This window comes from Taeniopygia guttata, chromosome Z (genome assembly GCF_048771995.1).
Source record: "Taeniopygia guttata chromosome Z, bTaeGut7.mat, whole genome shotgun sequence".
Classification (NCBI taxonomy): domain Eukaryota; kingdom Metazoa; phylum Chordata; class Aves; order Passeriformes; family Estrildidae; genus Taeniopygia; species Taeniopygia guttata.
Window position 1 is genome coordinate 81,430,052 of NC_133063.1, and position 14,402 is coordinate 81,444,453.

General features: G+C 42.8%; 1 protein-coding gene across 2 annotated transcripts in view; it reads right to left on the reverse strand.

The window, feature by feature from the left end:
• RASGRF2 (Ras protein specific guanine nucleotide releasing factor 2) overlaps positions 1-14,402 on the reverse strand; it is a 130,574-nt gene that overhangs the window by 98,287 nt on the left and 17,885 nt on the right. The window lies entirely within an intron of this gene.

Genomic DNA, 14,402 nt, shown 5'->3' on the forward strand with positions numbered 1-14,402 from the left:
AAAAAAAAAAACTGATCAAAAACTAGGAAACAATTGGAATATTGGGCCATCAGTTCTTAGAATGAAACAAAGACATCAAAGGACTTCCTTGAGGAATTCTGTTGAGGACTGGGACAGCCATTACAAAGGATGATAAAGTCTGTAAATTATTTCAGATAGTAATGATGAGAATGTATTATTAAGAACTTCAACAAGCCTGAGTTACTGCACAGCAAGATGGCAGATGGGATTAATTGTCACAAATGCAAAGGCACACACGTCAGGAAAGACATTTCAAGCTTCACGTGTGGAAAGAAGGACTTTGTGGTTGGTAGCACCACTCAGGAGCAAGATCCCAGGAAAAGTTCCATGAAAACACCATCCTAATGCTCAGCAATGCCAAAAGAAGCAAATCACACTACAGGGATGTCTGGGAAAGAAACAGAACAAAGCGAACAAGGTCGTTACACTGTGAAACATGCTGAATACCATAGGTACTTTTGGACTTTTCACATGGACATAAACTGGGACGGGTTCAGGAAAAAACAGAAGTGGTGTGGTTGAGTATGTCTCAGCTGGCTAAGTGAAAACTCAATCTGGGACTCTTCAGCACAGAGAAAGGATAAGGGATGATGGTTTTGAGATGAAGGAGGCCAATTCACACTGGATATGAGGAAGGAGTATTTTACCATGAGGGTGATGAGGCCCTGGCACAGGCTGCCCATGAGGAGGTGGGTGCCCCATCCCTGGAGACATTCAAGGTGTGGCTGGACAGGGCTCTGACCCACCTGAGCAAGGTGAGGAAGCCACAGTTCATTGCAGGGAGAGTTGGACTAGGAAACCCTTAAAAGGTGTCTTCCATTCAGAATGTTCTGTAATTCTATGGAATTACAACCTCAGGGATACAACAGGAGTCTGCAAAACCAGGAGGTGTACAAACTGGATGATTAGGGTGTCACAGGTCTGCTTCCTTTCCAGTTAAAGCCAAAGAAATCTATTTACCAAAGGTCGGAGAAAACAGCTTCAAAGCAAACAGAAGAAAGTGGTGGTTCACAGAGCTGGTGCTAGTCTGGTGATGCTCTGTGACAAAGGAAGTGGTAAATGCAGTGGCAGTGATGTGCAGGGAGAGCTGAGGGGCCAATGTGCAGAATTTCAGGGCTAGCAAACACACAGAATTCACATATTGGTAATGCAAACCGTCCTGAAGCCGAAAATAAATGGTAAGTCATTTCAGAGCAGAGGGAAGGGAAAAGTAAAATGAGTATTAAATAGATGCCTTCCCCAGCATGTCCTCACTGTGTGGGACAGGTAATTAGAGCAGTTGGACCTTTGGCTGAAGCCTTTCTTATAGTCCTAGAGGGGCTAATTAAAACTTCCCTTGGTGGCGTGAGAGTCTTCTACAGCCTTCAGATTGTTCTGCACCTGATTATAAATGAGATGTGCTGGTGCCTTCATGAAGCGCTGGCTCTAACAAGTTTCCTGGGGTTTTTATTGCTGATTTTGGGTTAGATTCTGGTTCTTTAAAAAAAATAAAGAAGTAATTTGCAAACCTGGTAGAGACACGCTGGAATATTTCAGGTTCTGTGTTTCTTTCTGATGACACCTGGGAATTAAGGAGGATTTTTTTTTTCACCATTTTAGTATTACTTCATCTTCCCTGATAGGTAGACATCTGATACTGAACAGAACTAGGGAGAAAAATATTCTAGAGGTAAATGAGGGCTTTTATCTGCCAAGAGCACATTAGAAGTTACTGATTTGGATCTCCCACACTGAGGATATTCAGAGATTCAGGCTGTGGCATCTGCTCCAGGTTTAGCTTCAAACTGGACAAGTACAAAATATCTTGTACTAGGTGAGGGATGGCTTGATGTCTCCTTCCTTCAGCTAGTATTGAATTAATCAAGTGCCAACCTGCTTCAGAAAATCTATTTTGACATCTGACAGTGGACGCCTTCCTGAGCCATCCTGCAAATATTGTCAGGCCAAGAACAACTGAGGTAATTATATGTAATTATGCAATCAACAGTTTTCCAGTTAGGGAGATTACACATAAATGCACCCTGTGTTATAGACTCTTACTCTGTCAATTAGAAAATACCAACTAGAGTGCAAAACAGAAGTCAAGGAATACACAAAGGTCACTGAGGACCTAAATTCTCCTGCAACTCTGTTGAGTTGCATAGAAATTACACCAAATTACAATGGTTATAGCGCTTGTTTTCATGGATGAGAGAACCAGGCTAATATGGGCCCATCTGCTCTATTTTCAATGCAGACCATTTGTACTTCAGCAGCGGTTTATCAACAGGGGAAAGTTCTGCCACATAAAAGGAAAATTTTAACAACTAAAACCTACAGGAATGGGTACAAGGAGCAAGTGCAGCTAAATTATTCACTCATAATAAACTGAACATGGGTACCTTCATCTCCAAGTGCATTTGACACAGTCCAGGGGGAATTTCCTGCCAGAAACCACAAGCCATTTGCTTCCCAGGGACCCGAGAGCTGCCTTGCAGTGCCAGCACCGTCTCTAGTAAACACTCACAGCCCTGCCAGGGCTGCTGCCTCCCTCCCACGTGCAGCAGGGCTCCTGGGACTGCCACTGACACATCTCTGCATCTCATTTCCCCAGGTGACTGATGCTGAGATGTGCCCTGAGGATACTTCTGCAGGCTGCGTTCCTGAAAAGTGGAGAGCGATTCCTACAGAGCACGGCCAAATCCAGCCTGCCCAAGCCCAGAGGCACACAGAGCTGCCACAAAACTGGTGGTGGGCACAGCCAGCCCTGTGCTCACCCTCAACCCCATCCCCAGGGTCCTGATCCCCCCAAGCACTGGGGAAAGCACACACAGAGCTGCAGCACACACTCAGACACGAGAATATTCCTGCCACCACTTGTTGCCTCTGCTCCCTCCCAGTCTGTCATTTTCTGTGAAATATTCCTTGTGCTGCCAAGGGAACAACCGCTCTCTTGCAGAGTGTTGGTTGTAATGGTGATTTGAGAGGTTTCTCCTGTGGAAAGCTCAACAAACGGGCAGGTACCTGTGGGGACCACAGCAGTGAAATGTTTGCAGCGCAAGTGATGGAGAGGGAGCACAGAAATCCCCTTTTCCCTCCTGATGACCTAACCCAGCAGGTGGGCTGGGGGCACAGCCCCTCACTCCTTGTCCCTGCCCCCATTTCAGGGTTTCAGCAGCTTCCATGTGCCCAAACTAGAGGGAATGAACACTCAGCTCACTCCAGGTTCTGGTTCCTCCTCCAGCATGGCACAGGTGACACGAACCAGGACTACAGCCCTACCACATAACTAAGAGCAATACAAATAAATTAGTAGAAATCCAACTAAATTAGTAGAAATAGAGTTGTATCAGTAAAAAAATGTGGTGTTCAAGCTGGCACAGAAAGGACAGATGGGGAAAACAGACAGAAACAGACCAAAGGGAGTACTGTAATCATTTGCAGTGTTAAGCATTTTGCAGGACTCAAAGGACTCAAAGCTTTCTGTGTTTTGCTCTTTTTTTTTTCACGCTGTCTCATTTGTTCAGCAGTTGTCACAACCTTAACCTTTCCCCACACACGGACAGCTTTCCCCTCCTTGTCCAAACAGCAGCCAGAGCTCTCCAGCCTTTTCTTCTGAAACCTGTCAGTGCTGAGAGCTCCTCCACACCAACTCCGACACAAACCTCAGCAGCTGGTTTGCCCTGCAGAAGACATCCCTGTATTTTAATTAAAAGATCAGACTTTAAAGGCCAGAACGAACATTTATAACCTTCTGTTTTGATTACTTATGTAATATGGACCAGAAAAATCTCTCCAGAGAGCTCCTGCATCAAACATACAGGATCAGGACGGGACACACACTGTCCTTCATGAACCCTAACACAGAAAGTAATGGAAAACCCTCCTGAGCCCAAGTTAAAATTTTCTAGGTAACAAATTACCCTCACTGCTGAAAACATGCAGCTCCATTTTAAAGAATGAGCAGGCAGGTAAATAATGAAATTACACGAACAGCCTGGATTTTGAAGATTGCACTCCTGTACTGTGCACTGCAAGAGTGAAGCCTGGCTTCCTCAGCAAACACCATCAGATATGTACCAAAAATAAAAAGGAACAAAGATAAATCCACCCCAAAGCATTCACACAAACAATTTCTACAGAGCAAACAATTTTGATGTAATTATTTACAGGAAGCAGATTAATTGGCTGTCTTCTAATTATATTCTCAAAATATGCAAACACAGCATTTGACATTTTCAAAGCTCTTTACAGAACTAATCTCTGAGCTCCTCTACAAGGTAAGAATTATGGTGCCCATTTTAGACACCAGGATATGTGCAAAGATGCCCAAATATAGATCTGCTGTAAAAGAGTTCAACTCAAGACTGCTATAAACAGAGCTTCTCTCCCTGAAGTGAGCCAACACACGATGGGGAGGCAAGAATAAGAAGTCAGCACATCTCAGACCTTGTTACATCCCTGTTATATATAATAATTTCTATCTATAAACATTTTCAAGGAGGAAATCAAACACTTGAAATTTCAAGCAACTGCAGTTTAGTGTGAGATGAGGGACGAGGCTGGTGCAGACACACAGCAACACCAGAGACCCACAGGGCTCTGATGGAAAATCAAGGACCACTGCAAAGAGCCAAATACAAGTTTTTCATGACACCTGAATGATTTTATTGCACAGGAAAACAGCCTTTGGTTGGCACCATGCTCCCTGACAGCCGCACTCTCTGGTTAAGGAGCCCTGAGGGGTCGGAGCCTCATTATAACCTTGTTAAAAAACTGGCAAGGAAAGTGACAGACTCTGGTTTTGAGCAAGAAAAGGGAATTCTTTTCTACTCACAGCCCGCCGGAGGAGCACTGGCTGCTCTGGCACCTGGATCCAGCCCAGGAGGGCAGGGAAGGACATTCCAGAGCAGAGCACAGAGCTGCTCTAGCCACAGCTCTCAGAGAAAGGGGTTCTTCACTAAAATCACATTTCCCAACCTCGCCCCCAAGGACCGTGAGTAGAAAAGTTCCTGTTTAGGGAACCTGTAACATCCTCTCTCAGCACATCTGGGCAATCCAGCACATCTGGACACGCCAGACCCCAGGGGATGGTCTGGCCTGCTGCAGATGGGGTTCACTGAGATGCACAGGGAGATAAAACATTGGCCTCAACTCAGCACATCAAAGATCCAGTGATTGACTCCTGCCCTGTCACACCCACCAACAAATCTGGATGAAATTTCCATGACATTTCTGCACACATTCTTCAATCTACTGTCTTTTGAATTCTCCAAATTTGCAATAAAAAAAAAAAACAAGCTAACAAAACTAAAAAAAAAAAAAACCAAAAAAAAACCCAAAAAAACAAAAAAAAAAACAAAAAAACCACCAACAAAACAACCAAACAAACCACACTCACACACACACAAAAAAAAACCCCAAAACCCACCAAAAAAAAAAAACCCACCAAAAAAAACCACCCAAAAACAAACACAAACCAATGCACCTCACCTTAGCCAAGCAACAATTAGGATGATTCCATCATATTCCATTCTATGGCAATCCTTCCCTAATACCCAGGATTTCTGACTGTCCATTTTCAGTTTCTGGCTTTGCACAAAGATTGTCTGAAATTTCCATAACTGTTGACATTATTTGGACGTGCTGTAATAGTAAATGCTCCAATGCTCCACCTTCCAAATATAGAAAAAGAAAATCTCACACTGACAAGGGTCACAGCCACCAACATTTTATAAGAAGGGCAAGAACTGAGTTCCACTACACCAACTGTGAGCTGAAAATTAAGTTTTTGAAATTTGGCTGGAGATTGCTGAAATGTGTTGAGGCTTTATTTCAAATAAAATTATGTTCAGGCTGCAATACCAATAGCATGACAGATAGAATCCTCATTTTATAATATTGACTGTCAAAGACCCAGTTAAGCACAGTTTCCAACAATTTACCCAACTGGAACAACAGCACACGTTTTCTTTGCAGGTTTTTACTAATTTGTCCCCAGTTGTATGAACTGTGCTGCACTCAATAGCTTAGTAACATAGATTTTGGATTAGATTCAGTTTGAAGGTTTTTCAGTGTGAAGTGCACAACATGCCTAATACTCACCCAAATTAGTGTCATGATATATCAAAGGACGTGTTGAAGTTTGCTTTGTAAGTAATTCAACAATTACTCATATTCTCTGATAACAGGATAGAAACTTTTCACAACTCACAGAGAATGCCTGGAATTCTGTTCCCCCACACATCGTGGTTTCAGCCACACCTGTCACTCCGCCACTACTAATTGAGCAGCAGGGTTTGTACAAGAGGTAAATTACTCACGGTAGGAAGTACAATCCCTTCCCCACCCATTACACGCATTTTGCACTGCTCACACCCCATGGCAGAACCTCCCACCCACCCAAACACGGAACCCCCGAGAGGGAGGGGAAGGGGTTTAATTAAACACAGAGTCATGGAAGAGTTTAGGTCGGAAAAGCCCTTGAAGATCAGAGCCCAACGCCTCCCCAGCACTGCCACAGCCACCACTGACCCCTGTCCCAAGTGATACATCCACAGGGCTTTGAAATCCCCCGGGAATGGGGAGGCCACCCCTGCCCTGGGCAGGAGAGCCTTTCCATGAAGGAATATTCCTCAGTATCCACCCTGAGCATCCCCAGCCCAGCCTGGGGCCGTTCCCTCTGCTCCTGTCCCTGTTCCTGGAGAAGAGCCCAACCCCCCGACTGTCCCCCCCTGTCAGGAGCTGTGCAGAGCCACAAGGTCCCCCCTGAGCTCCTTTTCTCCAGACTGAGCCCCTTCCCAGCTCCCTCAGGGATTCTCCAGCCCCTTCCCAGCTCCTTTCCAACACCCAGTAACTGAGGATACCTTTCCATCAACTCTTTCCTCCAGAGCTGGTGCAATTATGGGTGTCAAGCAGAGGTGCTCTTTTTTTGCACAGAATTTACAGAGGGATTTGTGATAGAAAAGTTGAAGGACCTTGATGTTGTTGAGCCACGGACGGATGAAATGTCACACGATTTTAGAAGGCAAAATGAGCCTTTATCAAAAGCACTTCTCGCTTTTACAGAGATCATCATGAGCATTAATTCCATTGGTCTTAAAGCAAAAAGAGTTCACCTGACTGGTGCACTGGACTTAGGTCAGTGTGGTAGAACATATCTATAAGCAATATGGATGGAAAGCAGATAATTGATTGTTACATTCCTCTGGGACTTTTTCCCAGCCTTAGCCTGGCAGAAATCTTCCTCTTTTTCTCTCTGACTGAACAGAGAATATCCACAGAACCTCCCTGTTGATGCATTATCTTCCCTCCCATCCCACAGGCATATTTTGGCACTGCTGGTTGATCCTGACCTCTGGAAGCACCTTTGTGATGGCAGAGGTTTCCAGATGTGGCGCAGCCCCTGTCACTGCCAGCTGTGAGGAGGTGCTGGGCTCTGTCCCTGAGCACAGGGGAGCACAGCAGGTCTGAGCCCTCAGCAGGGCACTGCGCTGGCACGCTCCTGTCACCTGCACTCCAAGGATGCTCTTGGACTGCTGGCATTTAGTGTTGGAAATGCAGGTGAGCCCGGAGGGCAGAGCTGATGTCTGACTCCAGCTCAGAAGGCTGAATGATTTCTTTATTATAACTATGCTATAATACATTAATATACTATGTAAAGGAGATACTAAAACTACAAACCTACTTTTCCTAACTACCATAACTCACTCACAACTCCTGACCCTCTCTGAGCCCAGCCCCAGGTGGGTTGGATTGGCCATCAGCTCAAACAATCCTCACCAGAATCCAACCAAGCAACACCCCAGGGAAACAATTCTCCAAACACATTCCACGTGGGAAAAACAAGGAGCAGAAATAGAAATGGTTTTCTCTTTCTTCTCTCTGTCCTCCTCTATGAAAAATCCTGAAATAAGGAAGAATATGCCTGCGACAATTTAGTGCCATTTTCTTTCACAGGTTTTCTGGAATATTTCCAGCCACTTCCAGCGCAGACCCACTCCAGAGCTGCCCAGAGCAAAGCAGAGCTTTGTGCCCTGTGTGTCCCAGGGACCCTGCTCCTGTCCCCTCACAGGCCACTCTGCTGTCAGGATTACATCTGTGAGATGGTTTTTTTTTTTGGCCTTTGATATTTATTAGTTTTTATTTATATTACAGTCTCACAAAGTGTGAGATCTTCAGTATTTCACTCTAACAAATTAAAAATAGTGTTCATATTTCTCTTTTTACAAGGTTTCTTTAAAAATAAACTGCTTAATTAAGAAATGACACTTAAATTATTTTTATTTTTAACTTAATAACTGACTGTACATGGCTCATAATGTGACCTTTTTTATCTAATTACACAATATTACTCAAACTTGTGAAGAAACACAAACCTTTGTTTAAAAACCTTTTTTTTAAATATATGTTATAAATATTAATATATATTATAAATATATAATATATTATAAAATGATATAAAATACATATAAACAATATATAGTATATTATATGTGTATTATAAATAATATATATTATTGTTATATATTATTATATTCTAAAACTTTAAACTCTAAGTTTTCTACAGTGTGATATTTTATTTTAAATAAAATACTTTTATTTAAATTATACACTCATAATTTCAGTTTTATAATTTAATTTTAGAAGACGTTTTTACAGCCTCAGGTCAAATATAGTGGGTTTTTGGGGGGTCAGTGTCTGTCAGCACAGAAAGTTTAACATTCACAGTAGTCAGGGTTCTAACATCCTGAGCAGAGCAGAACCTGACCCTGCTGTGCACACAGAGGGGATTTGGAAATCTGAAACCTCATGGATTTGGGAGCTGGAGAATTAATTTTGGAAGTCACCTCCCAGCAAGGCACAGGGGGCAGCGGCAGCCAAGAGCAGCCCTAAGCAGGCAGCACCACTCTGGAGAGGACAGAGTTACACAGGGTTGAAAAGGGGGCACAGAAACATCACTTTCTCTCTCCCAGAATGAGTAAATGGCACTCAGGACAATGGGATTTTCTGTTCATTTTCCACAAAAGAATATTTTATGTTCCCCCTTCTTATGCAACCTCAAATTCTGCTTTCTGTGTCAATACACATCCCCAGCAGCAAGAGCTTTCTCAAGCTAACCTGAATAAACTCCGAGATTTTGGGCTCCCAGGGGACATCATCTGTGAGCAGGAAAGCCTTCCCATTGTTGCTGTTCCACAATAAATCCTGCAAAGCCCTGGCTTGAGAAGTGCAGAACAACATCCTCATCTCCCCTCCGTGGCAGGAAAAAAGCCAAATTTACTATTTCTTGCCAGTTTGACAGTTGTGTTTGATGGCTGCAGTTCATTAAGTCTTGAACTTGCCATACAATTGAATAAATTTTTAAGTAAAGCTCTGCTTTCCACTATGTTTGTCTCACAGTGCTTTTCACAACAAATTGCTGAAAAGTCTTGAAGAGTAATGAAGCAGAGTGGCAAAACCAGCTTCAGCTTGGGTACAAACAGAATTATTCTGGGGGATGTTATTGCACTTTCTTTTAGTGGTGCCAATACCAAGTTTTAGAAGTTGTGATTTCTTCCCTTCTATTGGAGTTTTGATAAACTCTACTAAAGATCCATGTATATTATATAATGTAATAGTACAGCCTGAATGATCAAAGAAGTATCCACATGGCAAACGTTGAAATTCAATTTGCTTCTCATTTCTTTTTTCCATTTGCACATAAAAGTCTTGGTTTTATCTGAAATCCCTCCTTCTGTCAAGCAAAACATATTGCCTGTTTTTTCTTTTAATTGTAACCCAAACATCTTTTTTTTTCTTAAATAGAGAAAAACACCCCATCTTTAAGCCATCAGCTTCCATCAAAATGTCAGAGATGCATCTACATACAAATAGTTTCTGTTGTTTTTTGTTCTGAACTCACTGGAATGTATTGTGGGAAGACTATGTCAGAAATTCAATTTCTCCTCTCAAAATCCTCTCATTTTTTAGAGCTTTGTAGCCCACATGAATATTACCCTTCTCAAAGGCAGAGAAACACACAGCAGTGTGTAAGGATGGAAAAGACACCCCGTTTTGCTGCTGATAACAAGAAAGGGAAACCATAAAAAACCTAATTTTCTGCATTAGCAGGCATACAGGGCATAATGTAAAAAATACAGTAGGAATTCAGCTACAGCTTTCAGGTCAGTGAAATGAGTCCATCACTTTCTTGCTGAAAAGGCATTTTTTTTCTTCAGCAACAGATAAAATATTCCTTAAGTCATCTTTTCTTGAAAACTATTTCTAACAAGAGGAGAAATGCTACTGAAATCTTCTGCTCTGATTTACACCAGAGTTGGGCAAGGGATGAGTAGGGGGGTAGCAACAGGTTAAAAACCCCACACCTTTCTATCCCAAAGGAAATTTAAATGCTTCTCTGTATCAGTAGTTGTTTAGAAACACAAAATCAAAGTAAAAATAAAAGCACTTTGTGTTGATTGAACCAAATGTGCTGACTTTTTTTTTTTTTTTTTCCCCAGGTCTTTTGAAGCCTGTTCTTATTTCCAGGTCTCATTTCCATGTAAAATCATTCTAACAAAAAGGTGAAGAGCAGCAAGCAGGGACACCCACCCTTGGATTCCCCCACTTCTTGCCTTCATTCTTAGAAATCTATTTCTGACACCTCCTCTCAAACTTTTGTAATGTAAAACATTAATAAACTTCTTTGTTCCAGCACTTGCACAAAATGGGATACCACTGCTACTACTGCAAGAGTTGTAGTAATTATGGAGATTGCCATCCTACTGCCTGACATGGTGTCAAAAAGATAACCAGGTTAATTCAGGCTTCTTAGGAAAAAGAAACCCACAAAGCCATCTCTATCAAGCATACAAAATTATCTTTTCCAAAGACAAAACAGTGCAGAAGTGCTTTGGATAACTAAAGAGAGAAGTTTCAAAGTTCACATTTTGAACACAGCTGGGGAAACGTACTGTCTTGTAACATCCCAGTTTTGTAACCACATGCTAAAAAAAATAATAAAAAAAAAAAGGCCTAAAAAGCACATGAATTTACTTGCCTGCTGGAAAAAACCAAACTAATGTAGCCAGATGCAATAAGGAAGACAAACAAGAAGAGGAAGAATACTGTTCAACCAAATTCCAGCTGGAAAGTGACATTCCCATCACTGTCATCACATGCAGACAAATTTCCATCAGGAACTTTTTGAGGGGGAGTTCTGTGGGATCCAGCCACAGAGAACCGACCCAGAGCAAAGGTGCTGCCCTGATTTTGGCAATTTGGGAGTGAAACCCTCAGTGATGCATCAGTTCCTGGCTGCTGTGGAGGAGGCGGGGGGGTGCACAGAGAACCACAGCACCAACAGGGCTGGAAATGACCCCCAGGATCACCAAGCCCAACTTTCAAACAAATTCTGGGTCCAGACCCAGTGTCCCAAGCCTTGGGTGACAGCAAACAGCTCCAGTGTCACTGTGATGTGTGAGGGCTTCTTTCTCCTCCTCCTCCTCCTCCTCCTCAGAGGAACTCCAAGTACAATCAAAAAGCACAAAAACCACTTTAAACTCAGTTGACAAGACCCACGGGATCATTTTTATTTTCCTCCCACACCTTTTCCTTACAACAGAACATTGTTGGCTCTGTGAATACAAGCTACACTTGTCTCAAGAGCTGCTGAGTAAAACCACATATATAACAGTGTTATAAAATAATTTGTCTACAAACAGAACACAGCACAGAGGCGTGACAGGTAGCCACAAGCTGTGGCTACAGGTCTTGCTATCCTGGCTCAAATTATTTGCCTCTCAGTGGCCACAGACACCTGCTAGTCCTTAAATGGTCTAGAGAATGAGGCAAGAGCAGAGCGTTCCCAAAACTGGGCCATAAAAATCACAGAACCACAACTTTTAGGGGCTGCTTTCAGAGGTTACTCTGTGATTGAGATGCCAGAGTTATTCTTTTTCTAATAATTTTAGAATGAAGGCACGTGCTACTACAAAACACAGCAGGCAAATGCTTTACTTGCACTATCAGTGCTGCAAGGAGCTTATTCTTTTCGTAAGAGATATGAAGCTAATTTTGTTTTGCAGCACAACTAAGTAAGTTTGCTTTTCCCTAAAAAAATGATGGTTTTCTAGTACAACAGCTTGAATAGTTGAACAAATCTTAACACTGAGAGACGCGTCACAGCTCCCTACATTTTTACAGGTTTGCCTTTTAGACATTTCAAGTTACCAGGGAAACCCATATCTTGTAAATATTTATATCGGATAAATCTTTAAATTTCCACGAGTGCTGGTCTATGCCATTGCTCCAGCTAAATGACTACCGTTTAAAGGTGACAAACTGAAGAGCAACTTGCTCACAATTCCTCTGAAGCACACAGCAGTGCAGTGATAATGTCATTCAGCTAAAGGGGTTATGCAGCAGAGTCCTAATAAAACCAGCTGCAGGCGATTCTGCAGCCTAACAAACTGACAGATGTCCCAGTATAGTTTGGGGCACAGGAAAAACACCATGTCCTGCTAAGAAGGTCAGTCATCCAAATACAGCTATTTACACTGCTGGGCGGGGAGTTGGGATGAAGATTTGCAGTGTGCTTCTGTCAACCACTCATCCAACAGCACCAGAATAATTAAGGAGAGTGGGTGTTTAACTCCCAGCAATGCGTCCGCTGATTTAGCTGGCTGATTTAGGACCACCATGCTGAAAACTTATAATCACCAAAATAAATGCAAAGCTCCACCTAAATGCAGAGAACTCTCTGGGGCCTTCGTGTCTGACCCTGATGTCACTGAGGTTAAAAAAGTGCAACTCCAACCTGCATCACCCACCATTCCCAGCGCCTTTCCCTCCTGCACTGTCTCCCAAACAAGTTTCTGAAAATGCACCACAATTTCCTCACAGAGATTGTTGGTTCTTTTTGCTCAGCCCTCGCTGTGCTACACCCCCGCTGCTCGCTGAGTTTTCGTATCCTGTGTGCAGGTGTGAGGAGCAGCAGGTCACATCACCTGCTCACTTGCAAAACCTCAGCAGAGACAACCAAAACCTACCAGTATTCAGTACAAAGAAGACAAAACATGTTATTTCAAAGTACTGAAGTTTTTTATCTATTACCTCTGAAAGAAAAGAAGCCACAAGGCATAAATCAGAAACAAACACAGATCAACAAGCATGTTATCATTATGATGCAGTACCTTAGGAATAGAAAACTTGCATTTTCTGTCTGCTATCCTAATTCTTTTCCATCCTTGAATATTAAAGAAAATAAATACTACATGCTACATATCAGGCAGACTCATAAAACAAACCAAAGAGTTGGAAAAATAATAATTAGTATCCCATTTTGAAGATTTTTACAGGCGCAAAAAGTAGCAGGTATTTATTTTTAATGTAATATGGGAACTTCCCACAATTCAAGAAAACAAAAGACTGCTCCTGGGCCACGGGCACATTTTGTAATGCTGATGGGGCAAAACCTTCTCTCCCCACCTTCATACCAAAGCCAGGGTGGAGAAGAGCTCGTTTCAGGTGAGCAGAGCATAAAATTCTTACAGCAAGTAACTGAAGCAGCAACAAAAACAATCTGGAAAAAACAAAAACACAGGAAAGGGTTTTCCAGTCATTTCTGCAATTCAGATACACTTCTAAAGAGCTGTACCTTGCCATTTTCCTCCCCAGACCTTGCCAAATGCTTTTTTTCTTGCATCCCTACCTTCCAACCTCAGCAGTTGCCAGCACTTTGAGGGGTCACTCCATGCTATTGATGGCTTTTTGGGCTACCTAAAAACAGGGGCCAGACAAAGTTAAGAGAATAAAAAGCAGATATATTATTGAATGGCCTTCAGGTACATTTTGGGCAGGCAAAGCCCCCCCAAGGACTGCACCCAAAATGAACCATGGGTTTTCACACTTTTATAAGTTTGGTCCATTTTTATACTGGGGGTTAATCTAACAATTACACCTTCAGCTAATGAAGGCATTTACCCCAGGTTTCTCCCCCAAGTCACTTTTGTTTGCATTTCTGGGCCCTGAGGCAGTGAGGTGTCCTTGATTGCCAGGCCTGGAGAGGAATTGCTGTGTCTGCCCAAAATGGGACAGCAGCAGCTGGCACTGAATATGGAGCTTAGAGTTAGACACTGAAGAACTGCAGGATCACAAATACATGAAAATTATAAAAGCTAAATTTGAAGGCATCACTATCACAAAGAAACACCTTTTGGTTTCTGGCCAGCACCTCAGTGTTGTGCTGCTCAGGGCTGATCATGTCCTGCACCTCAGAGCTCAGAGCAGGGACAGGACACACTGTGGTGATCATACACCTGGGCAGGGCAGACTGGCCTCTATAATTACCTTATTCCATTATTTCTTCAGGTGTACCCCTCCCTTTCCCTGCCTTAGGCTCCACCTGGAGTCATCCATAG